Source organism: Hevea brasiliensis, chromosome 12, assembly GCF_030052815.1.
Source record: "Hevea brasiliensis isolate MT/VB/25A 57/8 chromosome 12, ASM3005281v1, whole genome shotgun sequence".
Taxonomy (NCBI): Eukaryota; Viridiplantae; Streptophyta; class Magnoliopsida; order Malpighiales; family Euphorbiaceae; genus Hevea; species Hevea brasiliensis.
In genome coordinates this window covers 22,687,212-22,703,233 of record NC_079504.1, presented here as the reverse complement: position 1 = coordinate 22,703,233, position 16,022 = coordinate 22,687,212, and the positions used below count along the sequence as shown (strand labels likewise).

Sequence of the window (16,022 nt, the reverse complement as noted above, 5' to 3'; positions counted from 1 at the left end):
TAATAGCAATTCATCTCCAAAATTTATAAATATTTTTATTTATTTAATTGTGATTGAAATTTAAACTCAATACTTATAATTTTTAAGTATATTCTTGAAAATAATTTTAACATCATGAGTTAAAACCCGATAGAAATTTATTAGTATTTTTAATTGAAAAATTTTTTTACATCTATTTAATATTACAGTTGAAACTGAATTTATAAATGAATTTAAATTTAATATTTTTTTAATTTTAAGAAGTCTAAAACAATTATATAATTTTTTGAGAAAAAAAAAATCAGTGTCATGTTTAAGCATTAGCCTGCATGTACAGACGATCGATGTTCTAGAGAGCATAGCAGAGTAGTAACATTGGAATTTCCGACGCTTGACAATAGTAAAACGGAATGGAATAACTACTGGACATTGAGAAATAAATAAATAAATAAAAGGGTAGAGCAGTGGAAGATGCAAATTACGAATTAGGGCAAGGAATATGTTCTTTTAAGTACTTTAGTTAACCTTGACTGACTAGGATCAAAGGCCCTTTTCAATGAGCATGCCCACTGGTGTTGGTGGGTTGGAACCATCTTTTTCTTTCCTTCAATGACACCCATACCATATAGAAGTTGTCGCCTGAGCTCAGCTGTTGTGGAAGACTTTATGAGTTGGGCAACTCATCACAAACTCTGACTATATACACGCTCTTAGACCGGCTAAGTTTCGGTTTGAAATCAAACTAAAGTTGAACCAATTCAAATTGAAATTGCAAACAGATTAGAATTAATTAAAATTATTAAATTGATTAAAATTAGTATTAAAATCTTGTGCACTTATATAAACTTAAAAAAAAATAGTGATTAATGATGTGCTGAATATGTTAATAATTAATAGGAAGCGACGCAATGAGAGAGCTCCCATGATGAGGATGACGATGGGCATCGGGGCTTGGAGTGTATATGGTAGGGGTGGCTACGGTTCAGGAATCGTTGGTTTAGATTTAATAAAATCATAAACTTGAATCAAATCGTCAGAGGATGGTTTGGAAGACGGTTTTTGAACCGCCGATTCCGGTTTGAGCCCCGGTTTAAAATGATTTGAAGGGCGGTTTGAAAAAAAACGGTTCAAGATAGTTTAAAAGACGGTTTGAAAGCGGTTTAGGGATGGTTTAAGGGTAGATTAGACAAAAAAAATTAGAGAAAAATTTTATTGATTCAAAATTTAAGTTATGTTTGTAAAAATATTTTAATTTTTCTTAAAAATTTTTCAATCAAAATAAAATAAGAAAAAAAAGAAAGAAAATAATTTATCTTTAAGAAAAATTTAATAAATAAAGACTTGACCCTGATTAAAAAATTAAAGATGAAATTAACTTTTTTTAAATAAATTAGCAAAAAGTGTATGAACTTAATTTTGCCTATATATCCCTTTAGGATTTAAAGGAATAAAAATTTCTAATTCTATTTGTAACACCCCAAAATTTTAATTTTTATGAGCATTTTGGTATTTTAATTTTATTTAAATTTTAGGAATTTTTTTGAGATTTTTCGGATTTTAAAAATCGGGTTCGATTTTCCGAAAATATAAACTTTGATGAATTTTAAAAATTTATTTAAAGACCACGTGGCAAAACTAAAAATATATTTGGAGTCTACGTATTTTTCTGAGTTTTCTGGAATTTTTTCGGAATTTTTGGACCTCATTTTCGGTCCCGAGGCAGAGTGAAAATTCAAAATTCTGTATTTTGAATCGAACCGGTCGAATCGGACCGATCTTCTTCCCTTTTTCTTCCTCCCGCGCGCGACGTTCCCTCTCCCTTTTCTCTCTCTTTTCTCTCTCCTCCTCTCCCCTGCCGCCGGCCAGCCGCCTCCCCTGCGTCCCCACCTCGCCGGCGCCGCCTCCCCACGGTAGGCCGTGCCAGCTAAGCAGCGCGAATGCCCCTCCCCTGCGGGCGCGGCGTTTCGGCTTCTCCGGCCAAAATCCGGCCGATCCGGCCACCAATTGGACCGGGCCTTGTGTCTAAAATCATCTACTCGGCAAGAGCTTTCTATAGACACCAAGAACGCCGAAATCCATCGAGCGGTTTGTCCGATTTTTGCTCAGGAAGATTTTAGCCCATTTCGACTTTTGGGCTAGATTTCTCGAAAACCGAGGCTACCAGCACGCTCCACTCGTCGAGAGCTTCGCAACGACATAAATTTCGAATTTTTCCGACACCGTTTTTCGGTGGGTCCCACGGAACTTCGCAGTGTTTTTCCGAGCATTAAATGAGCTTAGAAAATTCTGAAAAATTTATGTACTAACCCCCGTGTTATGGGCTTCGTGTAGGTATCCTCGATTCGCGGAAATTCGACAGTTGACCGGGTCTGCGAAATTCCGGCCAGACAGACCCGTTACCGGAAAAGTCTCCGAATTGGACCGAGGTTTTGGCTAGCCCCCCATTGTCAGACGTCCCGAGCGCGTTCCCGAAGTCGGAATTGGCAAAGGTAAACCCGAACCTTGCTTTTTCGTAATTTTCTAGTGCTTAAATAGGATTAAAAATCCATAAAATATTCGTGGTAGCTTAGAAAATTACGATTCTTTTTGCAATAGCTTAGTAATATTGCTAAGGACCGCGGGGCAAAGTTTTATAATTTTTAGAGCTTGTTTGGGCAGTTTTTGCAAAAATGATCAATAATAAGGACTAAATTGAAATTTTGCGTATTGTGATGGATGACTGATTTGATGGGCCCAGGAGGGGCTGTGTGATATGATTGAGTTGTGGATATATGGATTGTGAATATAGAAGTGTGTTTTGAGCCATTTTGCGAGTTGGGTAGGTCCTAGGTATAGGGAGACTCTGCCGGATTTTCGGCACGACTTAGGACGTATTGGTCTTTTTCTTTGTTTGTATTGAGTCAAATTTATTAAATGATTGTAATAAAATTGTCAGGTGAGCCGGGACAGCCTTCTTCCTCCGCCCAGCCGCCACAGTGATTGTCGTCAAGTCTGTGAGTAGAATATTAATTTTAATTGTAATTTCGATATTATTATATGTTCAAGCATGCCCATGCATCACTTATATGCATATATTTATGTAGTTAAACTCTAGGCACGATTTATGTTGCTGTAACACCCCGAAATTTTAATTTTTATGAGCATTTTGGTATTTTAATTTTATTTAAATTTTAGGAATTTTTTTGAGATTTTTCGGATTTTAAAAATCGGGTTCGATTTTCCGAAAATATAAACTTTGATGATTTTTAAAAATTAATTTAAAGACCACGTGGCAAAACTAAAAATATATTTGGAGTCTACGTATTTTTTTGAGTTTTACGGAATTTTTTCGAAATTTTTGGACCTCGTTAGTAAAAATTCAAAATTTTGTATTTCGGCCGAATCGACGACCGGATCGGACCGGTCGAATCGAATCGGCTCCTTTCCTTTTTCTTCTCCCGCGTCATCCCTCTCTTTTCTCTTTCTTTTCTCTCTCCTCCTCTATCCGGCCACCGATTGGACCGGTCTTGTGTCTAAAATCATCTACTGAGCTTTCCATAGACACCAAGAACGCCCAAATCCATTGAGCGGTTTGTCCGATTTTTGCTCGGGAAGATTTTAGCCCATTTCGACTTTTGGGCTAGATTTCTAAAACCGTGAATCCCACGAGGAAACCGAGGCCACCAGACGCTCCATTCGCCGAGAGCTTCAACGACATAAATTTCGAATTTTTCCGACACCGCTTTTTTGGTGGGTCCCACGGAACTGTAATTTCGAGCATTAAATGAGCTTAGAAAATTCTGAAAAATTTATGTGCTAACCCCGTTATGGGCTTCGTGTAGGTATCCTCGATTCGCGGAGGAAAAGTCTCCGAATTGGGCCGAGGTTTTGGCTAGCCCCTTGTCGACGCCCCGAAGTCGGAATCGAAAGGTAAACCGAACCTAGTTTTTACGTAATTTTCTAGTGCTTAAATAGGATTAAAAATCCATAAAATATTCGTGGTAGCTTAGAAAATTACGATTCTTTTGCAATAGCTTAGTAATATTGCTAAGGACCGCGGGCAAAGTTTTATAATTTTTAGAGCTTGTTTGGGCGCTTTTTGCAAAAATGATCAATAATAAGGACTAAATTGAAATTTTGCGTATTGTGATGGATGATTGATTTGATGGGGGAGGGGCTGTGTGATATGATTGAACTGTTGATGTATGGATTGTGAGTATAGAAGTGCGTTTTAGCCCTTTTGCAGTTGGGTAGGTCCTAGGTATAGGAGACTGGATTTTAAACACGACTTAGGGCGTAATTGGTCTTTTTCTTTATTTGTATTGAGTCGATTGTATTAAATAAATGTAATATGATTGTCGTGAGCCTTCTTCCTCCCCCACCGCCACAAGTAATTTATCGTCAAGTCCGTGAGTAAAATATTAATTTTAATTGTAATTTCGATATTATTATATGTTCAAGATGCCCATGCATCACTTATATGCATATATTTATTTAGTTAAACTCTAGGCACGATTTATGTTGCATTCATAATCATTAATATGCCATGGATGTTGTTGTGGTAATTTGGAGCGGTGTGCATGCGTTTGCGTGCGTGTGATGTGGTGTGGACTATGGATAGACGGGGTAGTCACGGCTTGAGTAATGTTCGAGGGGTAGTCACGGCTTGAGTAATTGGGACCCTCGATTTGGTTATTAAGTGGAAGTCCGAGCTTGAGTAATGTTGGATTTAAGAGAGTGTATAGGATCACCCCATATGTTATGATTGATACTACAGTGTGTGAGTGCTCCAAATTACCTTTTGATGTTATGATGTGAAAATGTTGTTGATGTTGCATTTCACTCTACAGGTGCATTAGTTCTAGATAGTTATAGAGATTATGGTTAAAATTGATATTTTACTCGAGTCGAACGCTCACTCTGTTCAAAAATTTTTACAGCCAGGAGGATATTTTGTTAGGTTAACTCGCTTTTTACCTCGCAGTTGTTTATCAATATTGTGTAATTTTAATTACTCCTAGAATTTCCGCATGTGTTAAATTATTTGAAATTGGTCCGTAATATTATATTCATGTTGGACTGTAAACTTAATATTTTAAGTCATTTGATGGATTGGATGAGGAGCTCCCATTTATTATTATGTTGATGAGTATGTGGAGGGTGAGTGAGCTCCCAATGGATTGTTTATTGTGTTTACAGTCGGGTGAGTCGAAAACTCCCGTTGGAAAGTCCATTTTATGGTTTGTTTTCTTGATATTGGGCCCAAATGGGCCTTAGAGTTGGGTTAATGAATAGTTAAGGCTTACTACGGGCCTCGGGGGCTTTAGGTCCTAGTCCCATAGGTTGGGTCGTGACAAATGTGGTATCGAGCTTAGGCTCAGATTCCTAGGGAAAAGTTATCTAAAGTGTTGGGAAAAGTCTAATAGGAGTCACATGCGGAAAAATAGGGTCAATATTCGTCTTGCATTGTCGTCTTTGCTTCTAGTTTCTTCATATATTGTGTGTAAATATGAGTCTATAGATGCAATGTGCAATTTTGAATTTTGTGGGCTAATGTCTGAATTTCAGAAAATGCGAGAAGGTGAGAGCCGCATGTGCGACGAGGTGTCAAGACAGATGAGGCGCCGCCAGGAGGCGGGTAGGAGGCCTAGAGCCGCTCAAGTAGAAGAGCGACTACCTTCAAGAACAGTCTTTCATGTCACAGGTCCCATGGACCCCATGGCCAGAGAACCATCGACATGATGGCGCAAGATATGGTCCACCCTCCACCACCGCACCAAGAGGGGAACCTTACAAACAGATCATAAATTTTAAGAAGTTGGTGCACGGTACCTATGATGTGTCGACGATGCATATCGGTTTTGGATTCGATAGAAGATTGATAGAATGTATGCAGCACGTCATGGGGCCCATGCCTAGGCAATGGATGAATGACTACGTGTTACCCCGGATGGAGGGTTTGACATGGGCTCGGTTGTGGAACTTTTATCAATCGGTTTGTGCGATATCGAAGCGGTGGGCCTTTGAGGCCTTAAGAATGGCAGATGAATATGCGAATTGAGCAGATATGCCGAAACTATGAAGGTGAAGAGGTTCCTAAAGGGGCTTGACAGGAGATATGCAAACCTGGCCATGATGTCTGATCAGTCTTTTGATGTGGTGGTTGATCGAGCTAGACAGATTGAGATCAGTTATGCTGTAGATGATAGCGGAAGAGCAAAGAAAAAGAGCAGAGGGTCCGTGTCCCTTCCATGGGTACTCGGACGGTGGTGGCTGTGGTAATTACAGAGGAAAGGGTAGGAGCAAGAGAAGTGGTTAGGATGCCTGTGGTACGGATCAGTTATGGAGTTCAGATCCTCCTTGGCACCTTGTGGTGGAAGAGGACATTCAGGACCTTGTTTGATGGGATCAGAGTATGCTTGTGTGTGGCCAACCGGTCACTTTGCTAGAGAATGCCCCATGTTAATGTTCCTCTTGTATCCGGGTGCTTCCAACATGGCAGGCCGAGGACAAGGGGACGTGGATTCGAGGCGGTCAGAGGTAGAAGTCGCCACTGGTAGGGTCAAGCTCGGTTTTCACGACCCACGATGCTCAAGCTTCAAATGGTATTCTTTCTTATGAGGCTCGTGTTTTGATAGATCCGGTGCTACGCACTCATTTGTCTCCGTGTTTGCCATGAGGTTGGGTAGAAACCCTACAACCTTAGAATGCCCTTTGCGGTAGCTACCCCACTTAGTGACAACATAGATGTAGACATGGTATTTCCGGCAGCCCTGGTAGTGGATGGAAAGATCCTCCAAGCAGACTTGGTTCCTCTACCGAATGGATTTCGATGTAATCTCGGGATGGATGGTTGGCAACTCATTATGCCACCTTAGACTGCAGGAACAAAGGTATACTTCCACATACCGTGTGGAAGAGTTTAGCTTTGATGGTGATAGAGCGTGGCTCCATATAATTTGGTGTCGCAATTAGTGCCGGAAAAATGTTGAGGCGTGGATGCCAAGGGTATTTGGCATTGGTGAGAGATACATCCGTAGAAGGTGTCGCATGGAAAATGTTCTGTTGTCGGAGAATTCATGGATGTCTTCGAAGAGCTTCGTGGTTGCCACGAAAGGGAATAGAGTTCTGCATTGATGTTATTCCGGTACAAACCCCATATCGATGCCACCTTACAGATGGCACTGAAAGAGAAGGAGCAACTACAGGAGCTCTTGGACAAGGGTTTCATACGTCCGAGCACTTCACGGGTGCTCTGTTTATTTGTGAGAAAGAAGGATGGGTCATTGAGGTTGTGTATCGACTTGAACAAGGTGATCGTGAAGAACAAGTATCCACTTCCTGATCGATGATTTGTTTGATCACCAAGGGGCTAGATTCTTTTCCAAGATAGACTGCGATCCTACCATCGCTTGAGAATCAGAATGAGGACGTGTCCAAAACGGCTTACAAGATATGGTCATTATGAGTTCTTGGTGATGTCTTTTGGACTCACTAATGCACCTTCATGGAGATGAACAGGTGTTCAAGCCATTTTTGGACCGCTTTGTCATCGTATTCATAGATGACATTTTGGTATACTCTCGGACCGAGGAAGAACACGTGTGGCACTTGAGGATGGTGTTGCACTTTGAGGAGCATATACGCCAAATTTTCAAATGTGAATTTTGGCTAGAAAGCATCTCATTCTTGGGACACGTGGTTTCAAGTGACGGTAGTCAAGGTGATCCCAAGAAACTTGAAGCAGAATCGATTGGCTTAGGCCTACACGAGGTGCGAAGTTTTCTGGTTTATTTGTACAAGATTTCTCCAGATAGCGGCTCCTAACTAAGTTGACCAGAAGAATGTTTCATTCATTTGGACAGATGACGTGAGGTGAGTTTCGAAGCTTAAGGAGTGTCTAACCGTGTTGACACTACTGTGAGTGGTGAAGGATACACTGTATTGTGACGCCCAGAGTTGGCCTAGGGTGTGTGTTGATGCAGAATGGAAAGGTAGTGGCTTATGCTTCAGAGGCACCAAGAGGCATGAGCGTAACTACCCCACCCATGATTTGGAAATGGCGGCTGTAATCTTTGCACTAAAAATCTGGAGACACTACCTGTATGGTGAAGCGTGCGAGATATACACCGACCATAAGAGTTTGAAGTACATCTTTCAACAGAGGGACTTGAACTTGAGACAGAGGAGATGGATGGAGCTTCTGAAAGACTATGATTGCACCATCCAGTACCACCCAGGAAAGGCCAGTGTTGTGGCAGATGCTAAAATCTGAGAGAAGAGACCGTTGATTCGGGAGGTACATGAGTTGATGGATCAAGGTTTAATCCTAGATGATGAGGGGTATTGTTGGCTCACTTTTCGGTGAGGCGGACTTGAGGGACAGAGTTAGAGTTTCGAGACCAACAATTGATGAAGATCATAGAAAGAGTGCGAAGGTGGTGAGTTTGGATTTGCCAATGATGGCGCCCTAGTGCAAGGTTCTAGGATATGTGTGCCCGATATGGACAATCTCAGAAATGAAATCATGCAAGAGGCACACTACACACTTTACAGTGTCCATCCAGGTTCCACCAAGATGTATCATGATGTGAAAGATAGCGGTGGAATGGCATGAAGAGAGACATAGCAGACTTTGTGTCCAAGTGCTTGACTTGTCGAAGGTGAAGTTTGAACAGCAAGAGCTCCCTATCCCAGAATGGAAGTGGGAAATGATTACTATGGATTTTGTGGTTGCCCACGCGAGGATATGACTCGATATGGGTAATTGTAGACCGCTTGACCAAATCACTCACTTCTTTAAAGACTACATACGCTCTACATTCGAGAAATAGTCGATTGCATGGAGTTCCGCCCATAATATCACTTCTTTTGGAGAAAGTTGCAGAGGCACTTGGCACATTGAACCTTCCACCCTCGAAGGACGATCCAAACATCGGAAGACATGCTTCGCATGAGTGTCTTGGATTTTGGAGGTCAATGGGATGACGACTAGCTTTGGTGGAGTTTGCCTACAACAAACTCCAAAGATAGGGATGGCACCCTATGAGGCATTATATGGAAGAAAGTGTAGGTCTCTCTGTGTTGGACGAAATGGGGAAGCGAAGGTGCATGATGTAGACCTAGTGCAAGACACTTCAAAGGTAGTTCCTTTAATAAGAGTTACGCGGAGGGATGTGGAGTTTTATGTATTCTGAAGGTATCTCCAATGAAGGAGTCATGAGATTCGGAAAGAAGGGCAAGTTGGCACCTCGGATATCGGACCTTTTGAGGTTACCGATAGAGTTGGAGCAGGTTGGAGCTACCACCCAACCTTTCTCACGCTCATCCCGTGTTTCACATCTCCATGCTCAGAAATACATTCCCGATCCTTCTCATGGATGTGATAGAGATAAAAGAGAACTTGACATGTGAGGAGAAACCTTTAGCCATAGTGGACTACCAAGTAAGACTGCTAAGTTCCAAACAGATCCCTATACTTAAGTTTTTGTGGAGGATGGAAGAGTGCACTGGAGTCGAATCGGACATGAGCAAAGTACCCTTATCTGCTCAATGTATAATCATGTGCTTTATTCGCTTGTGCAAAAATTCGAGGACGAATTTTTTTAAGGGGGAGAATGTAACACAAATTTTAATTTTTATGAGCATTTTGGTATTTTAATTTTATTTAAATTTTAGGAATTTTTGAGATTTTTGATTTTAAAAATCGGGTTCGATTTTCAAAATATAAACTTTGATGATTTTTAAAAATTAATTTAAAGACCACGTGGCAAAACTAAAAATATATTTGGAGTCTATGTATTTGAGTTTTACGGAATTTTGAATTTTTGGACCTCAGTAAAATTCAAAATTTTGTATTTCGAATCGACGGATCGGACCGTCGAATCGAACCGGCTCCTTTCCTTTTTCTTCTCCGTCCCTCTCTTTTCTCTTTCTTTTCTCTCTCCTCCTCGATCCGCCACCGATTGGACGGGTCTTGTGTCTAAAATCATCTACTGGCGAGCTTTCCATAGACACCAAGAACGCCAAATCCATCGAGCGGTTTGTCCGATTTTTGCTCGGGAAGATTTTAGCCCATTTCGACTTTTGGGCTAGATTTCAAAACCGTGAATCCCACGAGGAAACAGAGGCCACCAAAGACGCTCCATTCGTTGAGAGCTCGCAATGACATAAATTTAATTTTTGATGGGTCCCACGAAATTTGTAATTTCGAGCATTAAATGAGCTTAGAAAATTCTGAAAAATTTATGTGCTAACCCCGTGTTATGGGCTTCGTAGGTATCCTCGATTATGACCTGAGTCCGCAAATTAAAAGTCTCGAGGTTTTGGCTAGCCCCATTGTCGACGAAGTCGAAATCGGCAAAGGTAAACCCGAACCTAGTTTTTACGTAATTTTCTAGTGCTTAAATAGGATTAAAAATCCATAAAATATTCGTGGTAGCTTAGAAAATTACGATTCTTTTGCAATAGCTTAGTAATATTGCTAAGGACCGAGGCAAAGTTTTATAATTTTTAGAGCTTGTTTGGATTTTGCAAAAATGATCAATAATAAGGACTAAATTGAAATTTTGCGTATTGTGATGGATGATTGATTTGATGGGCCAGGAGGGCGTGTGATATGATTGAACTGTTGATGTATGGATTGTGAGTATAGAAGTGCGTTTTAGCCCTTGTTGGGTAGGTCCTAGGTATAGGGAGACTCACGATTTTACGACTTAAGACGTAATTGGTCTTTTCTTTATTTGTATTGAGTCGATTGTATTAAATAAATGTAATATGATTGTCGCTGAGAAGCCTGCGGGACGACCTTCTTCCTCAATTTGTCGTCAAGTCCGTGAGTAAAATATTAATTTTAATTGTAATTTCGATATTATTATATGTTATGCCCATGCATCACTTATATGCATATATTTATTTAGTTAAACTCTAGGCACGATTTATGTTGCATTCATAATGTTAATATGCCATGGATGTTGTTGTGGTAATTTGGCGTGCGTGTGATGTGGTGTGGACTATGGATAGGGCGGGGTAGTCACGGCTTGAGTAATGAGTAATTTTGGGACCTCGATTTGGTTATTAAGTGGAAGTCCGAGCTTGAGTAATGTTGGATTTAAGAGAGGTGATAGGATCGGCTCCCATATGTTATGATTGATACTACAGGTGTGTGAGTGCTCCAAATTACCTTTTGATGTTATGATGTGAAAATGTTGTTGATGTTGCATTTCACTCTACAGGTGCATTAGTTCTAGATAGTTATAGAGATTATGGTTAAAATTGATATTTTACTCTCAAAAATTTTTACAGCCACAGGAGGATATTTTGTTCAGGTTAACTCTTTTTACCTCGCAGTTGTTTATCAATATTGTGTAATTTTAATTACTCCTAGAATTTCCGCATGTGTTAAATTATTTGAAATTGGTCCGTAATATTATATTCATGTTGGACAAACTTAATATTTTAAGTCTGTTTGATGGATTGGATGAGGAGCCGAGCTCCCATTTATTATTATGTTGATGAGTATGTGGAGGGTGAGCCGAGCTCCCAATGGATTGTTTATTGTGTTTGGGTGAGTCGAAAACTCCCGTTGGAAAGTCCATTTTTGTTTTCTTGATATTGGGCCCAAATGGGCCTTAGAGTTGGGTTAATGAATAGTTAAGGCTTACTACGGCTCGTGGGCTTTAGCCCATAGGTTGGGTCGCGATTGCATTCATAATCATTGATGTGCCATGGATGTGGTTGTGGTAATTTGGAGCGGTGCGTGCGTTGGCGTCGTGTGATGTGGTGTGGACTATGGATAGGACGGGGTAGTCACGGCTTGAGTAATTTTTGGGACCCGATCCTTCGAGGGGTAGTCACGGCTTGAGTAATTATTTGGGACCCTCGATTTGGTTATTAAGTGGAAGTCCGAAATTGAGTAATTACCGGCACCAGTTGGATTTAAGAGAGTCAGATAGGGATCAGCTCCCATATGTTATGATTGATACTACAGGGTGTGTGAGTGCTCCAAATTACCTTTTTGATATTATGATGTTAAAATGTTGTTGATGTTGCATTTCACTCTACAGGGTGCATTAGTTTTAGATAGTTATAGAGATTATGGTTAAAATTGATATTTTACTCTCTGAGTCGAACGCTCACTCCTGTTCAAAAATTTTTACAGGCCACAGGAGGATATTTTTTTGAGGTTAACCTGCTTTCTCCCTCGCAGGTCAATTATTACTGTTTGTATAAACTTGTTAAATCTTAGAATTTCCGCATGTGTTAGAAATATTTATTTGATTTGGGTCTGTAAACTAAATTATTATTTTGGGACCTGTAAACTTAATATGCTATGCATGTTTGATGGATTGGATGAGGGAGCTGAGCTCCCATTTATTTTTATGTTGATGAGTATGTGGAGGGTGAGCTGAGCTCCCCAAATGACTATATATTGTGTTTACAGGTCGGGTGAGTCAAAAACTCCCCGTTGGAAAGTCCATTTTATGGCCGGACTCTGTCCGTTTGTTTTCTTGAAATTGGGCCCAAATGGGCCTTAGAATTGGGTAAATGAACAGTTAGGCTTACTACGGGCCTCGGGGGCTTTAGGCTGGCCCAGGTCCTAGTGCTGGTCCGGCCCATTGGTTGGGTCGTGACACTATTACTTGTCTTTTTTTAAAAATTATATAATAATTGATAATTAAAAATTATAAAAGAGAAAAAAAAATTAAAATAGAGGGTATTGAAAATTTTATTGAGGATTTAAAGTAATAACAAAGTAATTGAGATAGTATTAAAAATTTCAGTAAGTATATAAAATAATAAAGTAGGAAAATTGAGAGAGTATTAGAAATTAAAATGAGTGTAGAAAATAATTATTTAGAGAATTTGAGAAAAATTGAAAAAATATTAAGAATTGAAGAAAATGCAAAGAATATTTGTGTAGAGAATTAATGATATATATAAATGAATTAGGAGTGACGTAATATATTTATTGAATTTTTTATATTTAAATCCCTGATTTAATTCTGTTCAAAATCATCGATTCAATTCAATTTGAAATCACTTATTCACGATTCTTAAAAAATATAAACCTGAACCAAACAGCAGAAGGATAATTTCAATTTGATTCAAAATTAATTTTAATTTTAATCAATTTTAATCTAATTTTAATCACATCAATTTTAATTCAATTACGATTTAAAATCAAACCGTTACCGCCTTTAGCGTATGGAAATTGGAAATGGAATAATCCACTTATTCAACATTTTTCATCGAGGAGGATTGATGGCGAAGCCTAAGCCCACCGATCATGACTGAACCCTTCAAGAAACATTCACACGTGCGTATCTGACAAAGTGGCCGGGGATGTCACGTGCGGTCAACAGTAGCCGATTAGATGTCAGACTACATGGAACCTGTCGGAACATCGGTACTTGGTCAACTTTATCGGCCCCTTATGGTCTATCAATATGCATGTATTATGGAGAGGCTATTCAGTATATTCAGTGTTGACACGTCTTTTTAATTTATGGATATATATATTTTTTAGAGTAAAAGAACATTAAATTCGTTATATACAAAATTCTTGGCGGCAAATCTGTCGTTTCTGAAGTTAGCATTAGTCCCCATCCACAATCACCCGCAGCCCTCCACCACCCGCTGATGGATTGATTTAAAATTAAAATGAAAGTTAAATTGAATTTAAATTCATTAAAATAATTTAAAATTTATTCAATATAATTTTAAATGAAAATTAATTTTTTAATAAAAATAAAAAAAAAATTTAACTATTAAATTTAGTCAATATTAAAATAAAAATTATACAATTCAATAAATTTAATTTCTTAAATTTTAAATCAAAACTAATCGATCTGTAACCACCCTTACTTGACACTAAGCCCATCGATTTAAATACTGTTTTCATATCATAAGTCAAGTTGTAGAATAATAAGTTAAAAAAGATGGGTAGCTGATTCAAAGGAGAATTCCTAATTGATGACATCTTCCATCTGTTTTACATTATCATACCAATTTTGGAGTTGGAAGTGGTAATTAATTTGCTGAAGTGGAAGGTTCATGTTCAGCATCCAATTGTTCAGTTGTCTGGAATTGAAAAGATTGACATGTTCCAGTGGAATGGATGACGTGCATTTTAACCCCCAACCCCACTAATTGTATCAGCACTCTGACCCTATTTATATACATAATACAGGATTCCTTCCCTCTACCCTTTGCCCTGAGCGAAAAGTATAAACACCTCTTTGAACTCATAGAGGATCCATCTCCAGTTCCCACCTTTTCAATTACCAATTAATGCCAACATCATCTTCAACACTTTGCATTTATATATATATATATATATATATATATATATATATATTTGTTTATACAGTTGAGATATGACAAGAAAAAAATAATTGCATATATGGGAATCGTCTGAGGTATGTCATTTTGATATACAAGAATCTTCTTTTAATTTTTAATTAAATATTCGTTAATTACCTTTGGTGGTAATTAAAGGCCCTTAACAAATAATACTAATCATTTTATTTATTTATTTATTTAATTGGATTGGAAGTTGGTAGATTTGGTTACATGAAATAGTAATAATAACTAACAGGACCTGCATGTGATGCTTTCCCCATGTTCAGTATATAACCTTAATTATACTACACGCCCATTTGGCAGTCAACGTCTAAAGTTTTTTTTTTTTTCCTTTGCTTTCTGCAAAATATTATTTTAAATAATTTTATTATTTTAAAATAGATATTTTAATAATAATATATTTAATATATTTCTTATTTAATATGAAATATTAATTTTAAAGGCAATACTGTCAAACAGAGTCTATATATATATGCCTTTAAATTCAGTGCAGAAGTTGTAGAACCAGCAAAGTAGAATTTAGGTGATGAATTATTAGGCACATTTAATATATACACATTATTTTTCATAATTATATTATTTTTTATATTATAAATATAATTTATTTCCTTATAAAAGAAAGAGTTACATTAAAAGGATTCTATAATCTTTAGACTTAGGTGATGGTTGGCCCACGATTCAATACGTCCAAAACATTAGTTGGGGACCAGTGGATAAAATAATTAAGGGGACCGCATTAAGCTTGACAAAAATGCTTTGAGCACCAACTAAATCTAAAAGTTATTTATTAAAAAGAATAAGCAAAGCAACTTGCATTTCAATTCTAATTACCTTTAAATTTAGTTGATCCTTACCTACAAATCTAGTCATCAGTTGAAATAATTAAAGATAGATGAGAGATTTGCAGAGCTTTTAAGCTTCTAATTACTAACACGATTTTGGGATAATTTTTCAAAAGCTATAGAGTTAGAGATCAGAGCTAAGAGGGAGGCGTAGCGGTGAGGCGGGTCCTTCTATCATACTACTTTATTATATTATAGCCACATTGAGTTTCAAAATTTAAAACTGCTTTTCTGAATAAAATTACTATTTTAGATGCTGTTAAGAAAAATAGTTTGAAAAAAGATGTTTTATTATTTTAATATTTTTATAACTAAAACTGATTAAATTTAATTTTTAATTATGTTTTAAAACTCTCCGATTAATATATTTAAAAATGTGATTTTCTCAACAGTAACTTTAACAGTAATGCCAAACAGGCCCTATATTTCTCCATTGGTGAAAATGTCCAGTGCTGGAAAAGCAAACACTCATCGACGGATCTTCCTTGAATCAAGCCATACCTGCGAAGTTGAAGTTCTTTTGCACAACCTTTATCGTAGAATACTCTGCGTGTATTACAGGAACCCTAAGCATTGATTAGCATGAGTGGAACACTCATACGGTTGCGCCTTGTCCTCTTGACTATTCAGGGAAATTTTGTTTGATCATTCAATGGCTCAAGCAAGATGTTGATTTCTCTTTTCAAATCCGATTTGATTCTCGACTGACTCAAAACAGTTGCATATTCAGTTCATCCGCTTGAGTTAGTTATTGAAAAAATTTTTTTGAATTACATTTAACCACCGGGTTCAAATTTAATGAGAAGAAAAAACAGAACGAGCTCTATTTCTCCAATCATGAACCATTTTTTTTTTTTT

At 38.0% G+C, this 16,022-nt stretch overlaps 1 long non-coding RNA gene across 1 annotated transcript in view; it reads left to right on the top strand.

Annotated features, from left to right (window-relative positions):
• The first annotated feature begins 2,131 nt into the window (after window positions 1–2,131).
• Window positions 2,132–16,022, top strand: part of LOC131171358 (uncharacterized) — a 47,351-nt gene continuing 33,460 nt past the window's right edge. Inside the window, exons 1-2 of the long non-coding RNA XR_009142028.1 lie at window positions 2,132–2,468; window positions 2,915–2,972. This is a non-coding gene — a long non-coding RNA (uncharacterized LOC131171358). The remainder of the gene's footprint in view (window positions 2,469–2,914; window positions 2,973–16,022) is intronic.